This window comes from Notechis scutatus, chromosome 2, assembly GCF_049901735.1.
Source record: "Notechis scutatus isolate UNSWTSFEM ecotype Mainland chromosome 2, rNotScu1.2, whole genome shotgun sequence".
Classification (NCBI taxonomy): domain Eukaryota; kingdom Metazoa; phylum Chordata; class Lepidosauria; order Squamata; family Elapidae; genus Notechis; species Notechis scutatus.
The window spans coordinates 219,237,758-219,255,352 of NC_142010.1; the positions used below are offsets into that span (position 1 = coordinate 219,237,758).

At 40.4% G+C, this 17,595-nt stretch overlaps 1 long non-coding RNA gene across 1 annotated transcript in view; it reads left to right on the top strand.

The window, feature by feature from the left end:
• The first annotated feature begins 901 nt into the window (after positions 1 to 901).
• Positions 902 to 17,595, top strand: part of LOC148132519 (uncharacterized) — a 79,202-nt gene continuing 62,508 nt past the window's right edge. The window contains exon 1 of the long non-coding RNA XR_015747357.1: positions 902 to 1,063. This is a non-coding gene — a long non-coding RNA (uncharacterized LOC148132519). The remainder of the gene's footprint in view (positions 1,064 to 17,595) is intronic.

Consider the following 17,595-nt stretch of genomic DNA (forward strand, 5'->3'; position numbering starts at 1 on the left):
TGTATATGTATACACACACACACACACACACACACACACACACACACACACACACACACATATATATATATATATATATATATATATATATATATATATATACTTAGAGGAATAACAAAAGATTTTAAAAAAAGATAAAAAATATGAAAAATTAACATAAAATGAGAACAAAAGAAAGAACTCGCATAGGAGGTTTACCACTTAAACCCACTCCCTCCTCTTTCCATAATTTCATTAGGTAAATAAATGCCACAATTTTTGCTAATATCAGAACAACAACAAAGAGGAAGAATAAAAACAAGAGCAAAAGCAAGAACAATTCTATATAAAATTTCTATGATCAGCCCCACAAACTAATAACTCCAGAAGTATTTAATTACAGCCACCAACCATGGCCCTGCACCTTCCTGGAAAAACAAATAAAACAAAAACAGAAAAAAAGAGAAACCATTATCATAATGCTCTCCTGGCATTTTAAGTCTCCATTGCAATGCTGAATGTGTCTCTGGGAGGAAGAATATTGATGGCTTCTGCTATGATTAGTAACAGAAAGCTAAGATTCTTTTATATATCAGCCAGCTGATCAGGATGATGGCTAGTAGGAAAGATCTATAGAGCTTCCCATGGTGTAGTCTTCATGGTTGAAGGCCAAATATTCTCTGTGATGTAGATTATTCTCTGGAACTATGTTACTTAAGAAATATTTGCAGTGGCATTAGAGATTGTGAAACAGAGTAAGAATCAGTGGTGGGATTCAAATTTTTTTTACTACTGGTTTTGTGGGCGTGACTTGGTGGGCGTGGCAGGGGAAGGATACTGCAAAATCCCATTCTCTCCCCACCCCACTAAACTGATTTCCAGCTCCGTTCTCCTGTGCAGGGCAACAAAAGAAGACCCAGCTGATCAGCTGGGACTCAGGAGGCAGAGAATAGATGGGAGTGGGGCCAACCAGAGGTGATATTCCGAATTACTCAAAATTTCTGCTACCGGTTCTCTGAACTACTCAAATTTTCCGCTACCGCTTCTCCAGAACTGTGTCAGAACTTGCTGAATACCGCCTCTGGTAAGAGTGCAGGAGAAATTTAGTTCAAGTGCAAAGTAACTGTTAGAAAATCCCCAGGAACTACTGGCAAAAAAACAGGAGGGGAATGGGAATAGAGAAAGTTTGGTAGATTTTTTTTTCCTGGAACCCAATTTAAATTTAGATGATTGATCTATTCTGAAAGAAAGGAATGGAGAGGACAAAAGAATATAAATAGCCTTTTGTCTCCTCTTCCTTCTCAATTCCCTGCAGGTTCCCAACTGTCTGTAGCATGTTTTAGTTACAAAACACTGAATGCTTTAGGCAAACGGGCTAGAAACAAACATTTCTTCCGAAAGAACTATGATTTGTTCTTGTCAGAACAAACAAAAGGAACATGCAGTGCTGAGCCTGGGACATCCTATAAGGTGTCTGATGTTTGCAAAACAGGCTTTCTGTTCAAAACCACGGAGAGAGTACCACTGACTGAATTTGGAACATTATGTTCAAGATGCTGTTGGAGAACACCCAGAGAAAGGCAATGTCAAAGATACATACTGGTGCTTCTATTCCCATTTGGCTTCTGTTTGTTTTTGGATCAGGAGGGGGAGTAGCAAAATGCAAACATTTGCATAGCAAATATTCCTCTGAGAACATGGGCGGAGGGGGAGAATCATCTAGGCAAAATCTATTTGTTGTAGGGATTTTGTATGTGACTGAATATAGCGGAAAATAGCAGAGACTGCTATTAATTCATTATTTATTAAATGTACTCCTTGCCTTCAGCGCACAATTGTTTTTTGATTGCTTTCAGATTTACAGCATTAAAACAATGAAATAAGTCTTGAATTCAAAAGATGAGCACCATAAAACCAACTACCTATACAATAATAACAGTAACAACAATAAACAACTTTTATTAAGCATTTATTAAAATATATAAATGTGAAATATTATATTCAATCTGCTGGGTGATATATTGATATTAATTACAATGACATATTAAGTAAATACATTAAACCATTGTTGGAAAAAAAATCCAGTCCAGTTCCAAGATGGGAGAAAGACATTGGAAATAAAATGGAGGCTGATTGGAAAGAAGGACTCTGTTTATTGATGAGTAGAACCAACCACAGCATGTAGTTCTGGGACAGCTGACAAATTAGCTTGATCAGTGCAGGGATTTTTATACAGTTTCTGAAATGCTGCAGGGAATTGTGCAATGTAGTGAACCTGGTGCCTTTTGCTATTCTAATGGTGATGGGTTAATCCTATTATGTCCTAAAGCTCATGTCTTGTCCTTAGAATTTGGGTAGAAGGGGATGCAAATTCTTAATCACATCATTTGGAGCTGAAGGTGTTTTCTTTGTTAGTAGGCTGGACTAGATTTCTTAATCAGCACAAAATATCCATCTCTAAAGACTTTAGGCATCTGCTGGAGGCTATTAAGAAAGACTGGGGCTGCTTTCTGCCTTTAAGAACATGTTTCTTCATTTCTCCTTTGGGGAAATATAATATTCTGCCTATTTTAATATTCCCCAAAATATTTCATTCTCTAGGGCAGAGGGTGGGGGTTGCGTGATTATTTCTTACACCTTATTTTATTTATTTATTTAATTTATTTAATTTATGTGCCTCTCATCTCATCAGAGATGACTCTGGATGGCTTACAAACATATTAAATAAAACATTAAATAATGTTAAATATTAAAATAATATTTATTCATGTTTAAATTATAAATGTACACACATATTTATTCATGGATTTTGAGCCCTGTAAAATTTAAATTGACCAAGAGAATAAAAAGTCCTTCTGGGGAAAGAACTCAGAATGTTACATCCATTATTGTACTTTCCTTTAACTGAATTTTTTTTCCAGACCACAATTCAAAAATGTGAATTATCTTCATTTATTCATTCTGAAAACCTGATTTTCACAGTTAGAAACTAAAGGGGAGAAGAAAAAAGAACAAAAGTTTATGTCTTTATATTTATTTATTTATGTTTTGGTCTAATTTGTCATTTTCTTCCAAGAAGCAGACATTTATTTGTTTTATGACTACATAATCAACACTGAACTTTTGAATTTAGGAAGATAAAGTCTATTACTACTTAAATTTATTCACTGATTACTATTGGGTTGACATCAACTGTTGATTTAATCCTAAAATTCTTTTTCAAAGTGCAAATTCTTTTATTTCACTTTCCAAAAGGAGGTTCCTTAATTTCTCCTCACCTTGGCCATCATCATGTCTGAAATTGACAATGTTTGTTCCAGTAATTTTAATTCCAAATTGTATTTGCATTAGTCCAACAGTTCTCTTGATATGTTATGCATTCGCTTGATATGTTATCCACATTATAAAAATAAGGTGTCTGCTTTCCCAATTTTGAACCATTTCATTACTTTATGTCCCATTTGTTGCTTCCTAGTCATCATTTGAATTATTCAATAGGCAAGTGAAATGGTCCTCTATGCCCATGTTTTTAAGAGATACTCACAATGTGTTACGTTCTACAAAGCAAAATTTCCTTGCTTAAAAAAATATTCCTTAATAAAGGTGAAATGAAATTGACTAGAGGCAGTGTAGATTCAGCCTGTGCAATTGTCTAAGGCAAAGCTAAAAAGGAAAAGGTAACAATATAACTAGGCAAAACTTGCAGACACACTAACTACTAATCCATCAATGTTCCTCTCCTTGTTAAGAAGTGACAATGGCTATTTCTAGCACTATTGCCACCTTTAAAAGTGTGATTGTCCTTAACAGTAAAAGAGTTCTCAGTTGAAATGTCCTTGAATATTAGTAGCTCGGGTTGGTAGTTATGTTGTTGGTTTGAGCTCTGAGCTTGGCAATTTGGTTGCAAGCTCTCAGTATCCAATCAAAATTTATCTAGTTTCTGTTCTAAGGTTATAAAATACTGACAACGAATTAGAGCTGTTGAATTTCCCACTCTACAATTCAAAATTCTTAAAGATCTTCCTTTTCTTTTGTTCTATGTTCATCTCCTTCATTAATAAGAACCCAACAATCTTCCCAATAAATTGGTTATCTTCCTCTTCAGATTTCTGCTCCATTTTTCATGTTCTGTGTTACTAAATATTTGATAAATGCAGTTTTTCATAGATGCAAACATTTTTAACATTGCACATTTTTTCTAGTTGTGGAATCTAAATTCATATTTTCCAGTCCCTTGCCCACTGCTATGATTTTCCTGTCTGCTTAGCAACCACAGGTGGTCCTTTGACTGCATCATCTTGCAAGGTTTTAAATAGTTTGGCTGGTATTTCATCAACTCCTGCAGTTTTATTGTTAGCAATATTTTTAGAGCATTTAATTACAGTTTCCAGAATGTTTGAAGCTGTTCAGTGATCAGAGCTTTGTACATGCAGGCTATCCTCATTTAACAACTGCTTCAAACAGTGACTGTTTGCAGTTAACAATAGTGATAAAAAAGAAACTTTGAAAACCAATGTTCACATTTATGACATTTACAACATATCTCTCTCAGTCACATGTTCACATGTTGCAATCAGTTAGTATGTGTTGTCCTGCATATGACCCATGAATTTGGGTAATTATGTTTGCTGGTCTGATTACTGTACTTTGCTTACATTCATTAGCTAGAATTCTACAAAAAATTTAATTCAGCAAAAAGCAGTTTGTGCTCTAAGGTCTTATTTTTCTGACTGAACAAAGCTTCTCCAACTTTGCTTGCAGAGTTTATAATAATTTTGACTGGAGTGTTGCACATTTGACTATGTCCAGGTTTAGAGACATCTTTGAATTGTTGGGTCAACATGTTTGCTATAAACATTGAATATCTTGACAGAATGTCATAAGTGTCTTCTGCTTTGTTTTTAGACCAAGCTTCAATTTTTCCATTAGTCTGTATGCTTTCACTTTAGCATCCCAGCCACTGATAATGACATCATCATCATCATCATCGTCATCTGCTTTGATAAATGTTTGGAAGTTGTCCTTGTGATTGAGGCATATACTCAGGGGTGGGATTCAAATTTCTTAACAACCGGTTCTGTGGGCATGGCCTAATTTGTGGGTGTGGCTTGGTGGTCATGTGACTGGGTGTGGTTTGCTGACTGGCGTGGCTTGGTGGTCACGTGACTGGCTAGGCGTGGCTTGTATGTAAATATTGTAAATATTGAATTTTTTATTTAAAAAAGAGCAACTTTTATCCAAAAGCAGGCAAAGCAGGCAGACAGATTGCGTTACTCCCACAATCACAGATTTACTCAGAGATAGATATCTTTCTGCAATCTGCTACCTGAGTCTGCACTGAAAAATAGAAGCTTCAGGCCTAAGGAAGGTTCAGCTCTGATTTTAGATTAGCTAGAAAGCAAGAAATCCAACAATTTCCTGTTTTCTAGCTAATCTAAAATTCCTGGCAAAGCTGATAGTTGGAACAGCTGATGGTCGGGGGGGGGGGGGAGGAAAAACAGCAACTTACCAAAAATTAGGAGCAGGCAAGTTGGATGGTGCTCAAGGAGTGAGTGGGCGGGAAAGGGCAGGACCAGCCAGCAATTTGCCGGTTCTCCAAACTGCAGAATCATAACAACCGGTTCTATAGAACCGGTCTGATCAGGTAGAATCCCACCCCTGCATATACTAGATTGATACAATATTGATTGGTTTCCTGTGGATACAAATGGACATTGTTGTATCAATTTTTGTGTAGTGTCCGAACATTATCTTTGTCATCCTTTTGTTAATCATGATGACCACTCCACTTCTTTTATAATATTATTGCCCGAAATAAAATATCTGATAATTTCCTTATATATATTTCCCATTCAAGAAGATAGAAGAGGAGGGTGATTATAAAGACCTGAAGACTGATACATTATTTTTAACACATGACAATCAAAATAACAAATTGTAGAAAAAAAAATTAAATGAGTTTATCTGGGCACTCAATGCAAGGCACAGTATAGTTTTATTACTCTGGATTGTATTAAAATTATCTAGATTTTCAAAGTATACAGATATACAGAATTAACTCTGTTCCACAGCTATATCTATTCAGGTTTAGCAATCAGGTTTAGGAAGCATATGTGAGAAAAATTATAATCCTAGGATATTTTGCTGTCCGTTTGTAAAGCCCAAACTGAAGCTAGGAGTAAGGAGATAATCTGAGCAAGGCAACTATATATCAGGTGGAAAGTACTGAGATTAGCAGTGGAAGAGCCCACTTATTTTCCTCCCATTATTTTGTTTTAGAGAACAATGGTTTGCCACATGGTTCTGTATTTTATAAACTGATTTTCAGTGCTCAAATATGGTATGGGAGCTTAGCTTATTATCAGTTTATATCAAAGTTGATTCTTCAGATTTGTTACATGAAATGGAATGAGCCATCATATTGTAGAGAAGATAATTGAGAGTTAAATTATTACATAGCACATCCAGAAAGAAAGAAAGAAAGAAGCAATCTTTGAAGTAGCTGTATTCATATTTAGGGGACAATATCATAACTTTAAATTCTACCTGGGATTTAAATTATTTTGAAACTAGTACCGGTATAATACTTAGTTGCCTAGTTTCTATTAGTCTATTAAATTTTGAATTTTAGATCAGTCATAATCTCCATATTACTTCAGTCTCAAATAAAGAAAGTTTTGCAATATCCTGCACTTAAATAAAACTCAACACTTCATATTCAAAAACTGGAAATTTAAATAAGTAATACAACTGCTAAACACTAACAATGTGATTGTAATGTAAAGTGTACCCTTACTATATTAAAATGTATAATTTCTGTCATAAGTGTCAGCACACCATTTCTACTATTGCTATGTATTGCATTTGCTGTATGGCATTTTGTAAATGGTTTTCTTATGAAAAGCAAATTCATATCATTTCAAATTTATTTATATGAATGTAATTCTCTGTGACATCCTATTAAATTTTTTCCTTCATCTTAAACACTTGCTTTTTAAAATGAACTTCACTACATACTTGCAAAGTCAGACATCTGAAATGTTGGGGGTTAGATAACTTTTAAATTCCACTGCAAAATTGGATTTTTTAAAATGCCAAGAGTTCACTAAGGAAAAAACCCACATCGAGCAGAATACTCATATATACATAGTCCAATAAAAATATAGATAGAAAGGAAGAAGAAAGAAAGAAGAAGAAAGAAGAGGAGGAGGAGGAGGAGGTGAGGGAGGGAGGAGGATGAGGAAGAGGAAGTGGAGGAAGAGGATTAGGAAAGAAGAAAGAAAGAAAGGAAAAGAAATAGAGAGAAAGAAAGAAAGAAAGAAAGAAAGAAAGAAAGAAAGAAAGAAAGAAAGAAAGAAAGAAGAAAGAAAGAAAGAAAGAAAGAAAGAAAGAAAGAAAGAAAGAAAGAAAGAAAGAAAGAAAGAAAGAAAAAGAAAGGTCTAGCTACCCAACTAAAACAAGCAGGTATCTATCCCAGGCCATAGGATTATAGGAGGATGCAGAAGATCGCTTTTGTGATGACAACAAAAGAATAATTTTGTCATGCCCCTGGTGGAGACTGACTCTGAGGAAGAGGAGGAACAGCCAACAGGGAGTGGGAGTGTGGCTCCAGAGGTAGTGGTGGAGATTGGGGAAGGGCAGAGGCCAGCTGAGCTATCAGAGGAGGATCCAGGCCCATCCCCTATCCATCCTAGGTCATGCAGGGAGGAGAGGATCAGGGAAAAGCGAGATTATCATGATCCTCCTCGTGGCTTGGAGCTGGGAGCTATGTATATAAGTTTGTAACTGCACAGTCAGAATTGCTGGAGTCAAAGTTTGATGTTTTCTTTGAAAGAGGTTTATCTTTGCTGGCGTTCTTCCCATGGACTCTCCTCCCTTATTTTCCTGGAATGTATGATTATCTTGGCTTGCTTGAACTCGAACTCTCATCAATGCGGTTTGTTTTGGTTTTCTGTTTGCCTCATTATTTACTTTTGTGACTTTAAACTTTGCCTAATAAAACAGTGAAGTTAAGTTGAAGGCATTACCGGACTTTAATATATGTTTTGGGTTTTGGATTATTTTGAGAGACTACGGGTCATCACATTTTGACTCCAGCCACCCCTTCAAGTTATTTTTGCTTTTTGTGGGGTGACCGTGGATCAGCTCAGAGCAGAGATTGCCCAGTTAAGCTAGCACAGGTGGCACAAATGCAAGCTGCCTGGCCACACCAAAAATGCCCGGTGGCAGTGCCAGATAAATTTGATGGTTCACTGGCCCAATTTCTAGCATTTTTTGGGCAGTGCCAGCTTTACATGAGCCTTCGGCCTGAGGACTTTCCCACTGACCGGGATAAGGTGGGGTTTTTGATTAGTTTGTTGTCAGGCTCTGCAGCACGTTAGGTGACACCTCTGTTGACCCAGCCCAACCAGGTGTTGGACAATTACGCCGAGTTTTGCCATCAGTTTCAGGCCATGTTTGAGGACCCTGTTCGAAGCCAAACAGCAAACAGACATTTGAGAGAGTTGAAGCAGGGGCGTGGCTCACTCATGGATTATATTGCTAATGGCGGTTGCTCAGGATGTAAAATGGAATGAGGCAGCACTATTAAACCAGTTCCAGGAGGGTTTGTCATCAGAGCTCCTGGATGAGTTGGCATGCACTGAATGCCCTCACACCCTTCAGGAGCTCATGCATCTGTGTCTTCACATCGATGCTAGATTTCAGCAGTGATGGGTGCGACGATGGACAGAGACCGTATCTGTTTCCAGCAAGACGGCGCCCTTGGTGGAAGTGCCTTTGGAGGAATCCATGCAGTTGGGGGCTGGCCGCCCTCACCTGACTCAAGAAGAAAAGGATAGATGTTGTCGTGATGGTTTATGCCTCTATTGTGGCAATCGAGGCCATTTTGAGGCCAAGTGTCCTGTTAAGACATCCACAGTGGTGATGCCTGCAGTGGCGGGAAACAATCATCATTCGGCCTACAGGGGTCTGTAGGTCAGGGTATAAAGTCCTTAGGCCTGCCATCTTCACCAACCTTGCCATCCTCACCACTTTGACATCTCCACCACAATTGTGAAGCATCTTGTGTTGCCAGCAAGTGTCCTCGTGCCTGGTGTGTGAGCGGTGGAGATCCCAGCTTTGGTCAACTCAGGGGCCACAGCCAATTTCATGGATGCTCATTTTGTAGAGCAGTGGTTCATTCCTTAGCAACATCCCCGCCAGTAATGGTAGACACGATTGATGGTTTGTTTGGGACCCGTAGTTGCTGCAACCAAACCCCTTTGCATGTGTATTGGGCAGCATGTGGAGAAAACCGTGTTTTACATTTCTGCAGTGCCTCATTTTATGGTGGTGCTGGGTTTGGAGTGGTTACAGGCCCATGATCCACAGATTGTCTGGTCGTCTGGAGCTGTGCAGTTCCTTGATAGGAAGTGTGCCAACCATTGCTTGCGCTCCTGTGCAGGGAGTGTGTCTACACCCGTGGACCTGGATCTATCTGTGGATTTGGTGGACTTTGCTGATGTGTTTGAGGAGAAAGAGGTGGATTGGTTGCCTCTGCATCGGTCATATGACTGTCCAATCGACTTGTTGCCCGATGCAAAATTGCTGGTGGGTCGGATATATTCCCTGTCAGAACCGGAGTTGGCCGCGTTGTGGGATTTTATTGACAAGAACCTCTGGAAAGGGTTTATCTGGCCTTCTACCTCCCCATTGGCTGCGCCGGTGGTTTTTGTAAAAAAGAAATCAGGAGAGCTACGTTTGTGTTGTGATTACCGCAAGTTGAATGCAATCACAGTGAGTAATCAGTAGCTGCTTCTCCTCATCCCTGAACTGATTGAGCGGCTTTGTCAAGCTAAGATCTTTACGAAGTTGGACTTGCGTGGGGCCTACAATCTGGTTCGCATTCATGCAGGGGACGAGTGGAAAACAGCTTTCCAGATGAGGTATGGGCATTTTGAGTATACCGTGATGCCTTTTGGATTAACCAATGCGCCAGCTGTGTTCATGCATTTCATGCATGATGTTTTCCATGATTTGTTGGATCAATTCATGATCATTTATTCAGATGACATTTTAATTTACTCAGACTCCCTGCAGGAATACTGGCAACATGTGCGGCTGGTGTTGCAACATTTGTGTGATAACCACCTGTTTGCTAAGCATGAGAAGTGTCAGTTTGCATAAACCACGATTGACTTCTTGGGACATCGTATTTCACCTGCCGTTGTGGAAATGAACCTGGAAAAAGTACAATCGTTGCAGACGTGGGAACCTCCACAGTGGGTTAAGGATGTGCAACGACTGTTGGAGTTTCCAAACTACTACTGCACATTTATTCCCCATTTTGCTGCCTTGACTGCTCCCCTTTCTAATCTGCTCAAGAAGGGGGAGAAGTTCCATTGGGGTGCTGAGGAGCAGACAGCTTTCAAGGCGTTGAAAGTCGCCTTTGCTTCTGAGCCTATCCTCAAACACCCTGATCCAGGCCAGCCATTTGTGGTGGAAACAGATGCTTCCGATGTGGCTGTTGGTGCAGTGCTCCTCCAGGCCTATGCTCCAACAAGCACCTTGTTCCCATGCGCTTATTATTCCCAGAAGTTGTCAGCTCCAGAGAGCAACTATACAATTTGGGACAAGGAGCTACTGGTAGTTAAGGTCACTTTTGAGACATGGCGACACCACCTGGAGAGGGCTCGTCACCAAATCGAGGTTCGGACGGATCATCGCAATTTGGAACACCTACGTACAGCTCGGACATTGAACCAGCATCAGGTGAGATGGTCCTTATTCTTTGCTCGATTTGATTTCCGGGTGACCTATGTTCTGAGTGGAGGGAATCAATGCACTGATGCCCTATCTCGGAAGCCCGAAGGGAGGATAAAATCTTGCCCCAGACGGCGATTCCGTTGGAGCGGTTTGCGGCCACCGAGGAACCTGTGGACCTCCGAGTGAGGATTCAGGAGGCACAGCGGCAGGGCCCATTTGTGGCAGTTCAACATCGAGAATTGGATGAGAATGGGAGACAAGAGACTTCTTGGGTGTATATTGGAGACCTGTTGCAGTTCCGTGATTGCATTTACATGCCTGGAGGTCCTCTTTGTGGCCTTATCCTACGTCAATGTCATGATAGTCCAGTGGCAGGACACTTTGGGGTGTTCAAAACACTGCACTTCATCTCTAAGACATTTTGGTGGCCGAGACTTAAACATGATGTGTCGGGATATGTGGCGTCCTCTGGGATCTGTCGCCAAGCCAAGTATGCTCCTGGTGTGCCCCCTGGTCTCTTGCAGCCCTTGCCCATGCCAGAACGACCATGGGGGGCAGTTTTATTGGATTTCATCATTGAGTTACCACCATCGAATGGTGCCACAACCATTTTGGTGGTGGTGGATATGTTGACTAAAATGGCCCACTTTATTCCATGTGCAGGTCTTCCATTGGCCAAGATAACAGCTCAATTGTTTATCTCCCATGTTTTCTGGTTGCATGGGTTACCAGACCGCATGGTATCAGATCGGGGGGCACAATTTACGGCATGCTTCTAGCAGATCCTACTTATGAAACTGCAGGTTCAGGAGTGTCTGTCGTCTGTTCATCACCCCGAAACTGATGGGGGGACAGAGAAAGTGAATGCTATTTTGCTATTTTGGAGCAGTGCCTCCGCTGTTTCAGCAATACTCAACAAGACAATTGGGTGGAAGTGCTGCCGGTGGCAGAATTCGCTTATAACAATGCTCAACATGCATCCACTCGTGTGTCCTCTTTCTTTGCTAACTATCGGTTTCATCCACGACTTTTCCCTTTAGCCCCATCTGATTCCCCAGTTCTGGCAGTGGATACGTTCTTGCAGGAGTTAAAAGCCATGCACCACATGGTCCGTGATCAACTAGAGAGAGCCAAGGAGGACTATAAACAGTTTGCAGACTGATATCATTGCGATGTTCTGCCTTTAGCAGTAGGCGATCAGGTTTGGCTCTCTACTCAATACTTACCAATGACGCGACCATCGAAAAAGCTCAATCACCGTTACTTAGGACCTTTTCTGGTCGAGGTGGTGATCAATCCTGTGGCTTATCATCTCTCCCTGCCACGGACCATGCGTATCCATCCTGTTTTTCTTCATTCCTTGTTAGTCCCTATCTCAGCCATCAGTCCGCATAGACCGGCTCCATCACAGCCAGCCCCAGTAGCCCTTCTGGGAGAGGAGGAGTACAAAATGGATAGCATCCGAGATTCATGCCAGTTGCGAGGCCAATTTCAGTATTTGGTGGCATGGAAAGGTTATGGACCAGAGGACTTCACCTGGGTTGATGCCACTGATGTTCATACTCCTCGTTTGGTCCAGGACTTTCACACTTGGTTTCCTCAATTTCCTCATCCGCCTGGTCCTGGGGGAGGGGGCCCTGCGGGGGATAGTGTCATGCCCCTGGTAGAGACTGACTCTGAGGACAAGGAGGAACAGCCAACAGGGAGTGGGAGTGTGGCTCCAGAGGTGGTGGAGGAGGCTGGGGAAGGGCAGAGGCCAGCTGAGCAATCAGAGGAGGATCCAGGCCCATCCCCTATCCATCTTAGGTCACGCAGGGAGGAGAGGATCAGGGAAAAGCGAGGTCTACTCAGGAGGAGATTACCATGATCCTCCTCGTGGCTTGAGCTGGGAGTTATGTATATAAGTTTGTAACTGCGCAGTCAGAATTGCTGGAGTCAAAGTTTAATGTTTTCTTTGAAAGAGGGTTATCTTTGCTGGCGTTCTTCCCATGGACTCTCCTCCCTTATCTTCCTGGAATGTATGATTAATTATCTTGGCTTGCTTCGGAATTCTCATCAATGCAGTTTGTTTTGGTTTTCTTTTTGCCTCATTATTTACTTTTGTGACTTTAAACTGTGCCTAATAAAACAGTGAAGTTAAATTGAAGGCATTACCGGATTTTAATGTATGTTTTGGGTTTTGGGTTATTTTGAGAGACTATGGGTCATCACAAATTTCATGCTGTATGAAAGAAGCTAATATTAAATCTTTTTTTCATTTTATCAATAAAATCGCATGGACAGACAAGATAAAGTGATTGTTAGTATAATGTTGCATGATGGGTCCCTCAGGTCAGAAGGTACCCAACATGATACTGAGAAAGAGTTGAGGATCTTCCAGAATACTAATGAGGTTGGCGACATAGCTAATATCCTTAATTTTACACATTAGCAAATAATGCTTATGATCATCCAGTGCAGATTTGAGCCTTGTATTGAAATGGAAACAAAATGTTCAGCTGGTATTAGAAAAGACTAAGGATCATAAAACATTATTGTTGATGCATGGCAGATAATTGAGAAGGTCAAAGGATACCAAAAACAAGTCAATATGTGCTTTAGTGCCTATAGAAAGGCCTTCATTTCTGTCAAACATTTCAAGCCATGGAATATTCTTAGAAAAATGGGAATCTAAACACAACTTGTTTGACCTCATACAAAATCTGTGCACAGGCCCGGAAGCCAAAGGTTAAGTGGGGCATGATGTGACATAACATGTGCTACACTGATGACATTACTCTAGGCTGAAAATGCAAGTGATCTGTAAGTTCAAGTAATGAAAATCAAGGATCATAGCGAAAAAAATGGAAGGAAGAAGCAACTAATGACAATAATTGACAGAATTGAAGATAAACACATTGGTGGTTAGTTTCTGGTTTTTAAGATAAACTATCAACAGGAAAGAAAACAATAGAAATCTGTGGTTGGCTAGCACTTAGTGAAGGCTTTGAAAAGAAATTCAGATGCTCTCACAGGTCTATACCTACAGAGACTGGAAACATACAGACAAGGCTTTCCCTGTGGCAGGCAATAGATGTGACTATTGGACTTTGAAGGAGCACTATAGAAAGAATATTGATGTTTTTGAACTTTGGTATTAGAGAAAATTCCTGACAATATCACGGATAGCCAGGAAAACAAATGTATCAAAGCACAACACTCCAGGGGTCTTGTTCAATGGTACAAATTATTGGCTATCATATTTTCAACATATTTTGTGAAAACCTTCTTCCTTGAGAGATCATTAGGAATACATAAAAAGACCAATGCTTTATAATGGAAGGGAAATAGAGACAGATTTCATAAATTTCATGAATTAGTCTTTCGACAGGAAGAAAATATAAAAGCCTTGTCAGTTTTGGACCTTTTATGAGAACTCTTAAATTAGATTTTCTGTCCATGCATTGTTTTATTTTTTGTTAGATGAGTTGAGTAGTAGCAATTGCATTTGGCCAAGGGTGCTACTAGGCATTTTTCTTAACAGTGATTAAAAGTAAGGAAGATAAGTGACTGACTAATTTAGCTCACTCAAAATATTAAGCCACCATGTGATTTCCACATCACTATAAACAAGTTGTGGGCAATCTCTGAATGGTGGGAGACACCACTCTGCCTTCAGACCTTCTGTGGGGCTGCTACCATTCCCTCCATTACTCATATGCCTGAGATAGCTATTAGTGTTAGATTCCATTAATCAGGCTTTAGTCAGTCCAGAATGGTAGTTACAGAATACATCCATTGCATTCTTATCAAAGAAAAATAAGGGAGGAACAGTGAAGTTTTTTTTCCAGCCACAGTACATTTCTATAATATTGAACAGAAGCATGTTTCTAAGCTGTTACTGCTAACAGCATACAGAAAGAAAATTAATATAATGAATGTCTAGGGCATTGCTGAGGAAGATTATTGTTTTTTGTCAATAAATAAGGAAAGTTCTCAAGTTCTGCATGGTAAGAGGCCAGGCCAAATCCTACCCTGAGGAATTTTGGGTGAATTGCAATATTAACTGATTTCACAACTTAAAACAGCTCTATGTACTTCTCCAAGGGGGAAAAACATATGTTGTAGATGTTTTCCCCCCTTGGAGAAGTACACAGCAACAAATTAGCATTTGTATTGGTTATCCAGTTCAATGGGATGTATTATGTTCATTAAATATGCTTCACAGAAGAAATAGTCCAAACAATTTTTTGTTTACATTTACATTCTATGGAAGGGAGGGAGGGAGGGAGGGAGGGAGGAAGGAAGGAAGGAAGGAAGGAAGGAAGGAAGGAAGGAAGGAAGGAAGGAAAGATGGAAGGGACCTCACTTAACTATATTGATAAAATTGAGTGAATCCAGAAATGGGCAACAAAAATGGTGCAAGGTCTGAGGGACAAGACATATTAAGAGAGATTGGAAGAACTGAATATGTACAGAAGGGATATTCACAAAAGATGACATAATTGAAACCTTTACATATATTAAAGGTGTGAATAAGATTCTAGAAGGAAGTATTTTCAATATTAAGAAAAATCAAGAACATGGGAGAATAACTTTAAACTGATAGGAGGGAAGTTCAAAAGTAAAATTGCTTCACAGAAAGAGGAGTGGAAGTTGGGAACCAACTTCTAGTGGAGGTAGTGGATCAATCATCAGTAACTGAATTTAAACATGCTTGAGATAAACACATGTCCATCATCTGACAAAAATTAAAACATAAAATAAAAATAATTAAAATTTATATATATATATATATATATGGATCTTTGTTATTCGGTTTCTCCCCGTAAGATTCAAAGTATCTAGGCAACGTTGGCGAGGTCCCACTCGCCATCTTCAGGCTGGTGCTTTCGGCTTAGTGCCAGTGCAAGCAGTGTGTGACCGGAGCTGCCATCTCTCTATATATACAAGTGGTGGGGGATAGTGTGCTGGGCTGGTTGGCTGTGCTGCAGCCTCTTGATTGGTTGATGGAGTTGATGTTGGTATAATGGGCTGTGTAATGGCCTTTTGTTGTAGAGATATCCTGGATCTTGTGCTGTCATCTCCTGGGTCGTTAGCCTCTTGTGTTTTAACGGCTTGGGTAATGGGTTGTGTGATGGGCTTGTGAGTTCTTTTGTTGTGGTATCCTGGTTCTTGCGTTGTAATCTCCTGGGTCGTTTGTGTTTTGATCTCTTTTCGATTAGCCTCCTGTGTAGTAACAGCTTGGGTAATGGGTTGTGTGATGACCTTGTGAGATTTATTGCTGTGGTATCCTTGGTCTTGTGCTGTGATATCCTGGGTCATTTGCTGTGTTGTGACTTCTTGAGTTCTTGAGGTGTAATTTCTTGAGTTTTCTGATGTGATGTCCTGAGCGGGTGGCTGTGATGTAGCATTTTGGGTTTTAATATGGCTTTGAGTTTGGGGTCTGGGTCTGTGTTCGTTTGGCTTGAGTTCGTGGTCGTGCCACATCTTCATGGTGGGGGTCAGTTCGCTTCATGTATCGTTCAGAGGAGTTTGAAGTGGGTAGTGATGCAGCTGCAGTGCGGCTTCTGGTCTGTGGTCGTTTCTCATCTTCTGTGTGGGTGTGAGTTTGATTTTTACGTGGAAGTGTGGTGGTGGCATCTTGTGTGGCCCTCATGGGTGTGGATCTGGTGTCATTTATCATGTTGGGTACTCGTCTGTTCATGAGGGCGGGTTTCCAAATGGCTGGTAAGCGGGAGGTGTCATCTCTTTTATTCATGCTGTGTGGGCGTTTTCTATCTCTATGGCTTCTCTGATTATTCTGCTGCTGTGGTGTTCAGTTTTGGCGATAGTTCTGGTATTTTTAAAGTCAATCTCATGTCCTGTGGCTTTTAGGTGAACAACACCTAAAAACCGAACTAAACACTCTCACCAACGTACTAACAGCCAATGGATTTCAAAGAAAGAAGATCACCCACCTAATCCAAAAAGAACCCCAACCAAAATCCAAGACAGAGAACAAGAGAACGGCAAAGCCCTCCTCCCATATATAAAAGGCACTACAGACAAAATCAGCAAGATCCTCCAAAAACACAACATTAAAACAGCATTCTGCACAAACAGAAAAATATCCACCATCCTAAGAAACCCTAAAGACAAAATCGAGTTAGAAAACCAAGGAGTATATGAAATCCCCTGCACTGCCTGCCTCACCACATACATTGGACAAACTAACAGAAGAATAAGTGCACGCGTTGAAGAACATAAGAACTCAATCAAAAAAGAAGAACCAACCTCTTCCCTGGTCCAACACCTCAAAGCCACAGGACATGAGATTGACTTTAAAAATACCAGAACTATCGCCAAAACTGAACACCACAGCAGCAAAATAATCAGAGAAGCCATAGAGATGAAAACGCCCACACAGCATGAATAAAAGAGATGACACCTCCCGCTTACCAACCATTTGGAAACCCGCCCTCATGAACAGACGAGTACCCAACATGATAAATGACACCAGACCCACACCCATGAGGGCCACACAAGATGCCACCACCACACTTCCACGTAAAAGCAGACTCACACCCACACAGAAGATGAGACACGACCACAGACCAGAAGCCGCACTGCAGCTGCATCACTACCCACTTCAAACTCCTCTGAACCATACATGAAGCGAACTGACCCCACCATGAAGATGTGGCTACATCACAGCCACCCGCTCAGGACATCACATCAGAAAACTCAAGAAATTACACCTCAAGAACTCAAGAAGTCACAACACAGCAAATGACCCAGGATATCACAGCACAAGACCAAGGATACCACAGCAATAAATCTCACAAGGTCATCACACAACCCATTACCCAAGCTGTTACTACACAGGCTAATCGAAAAGAGATCAAAACA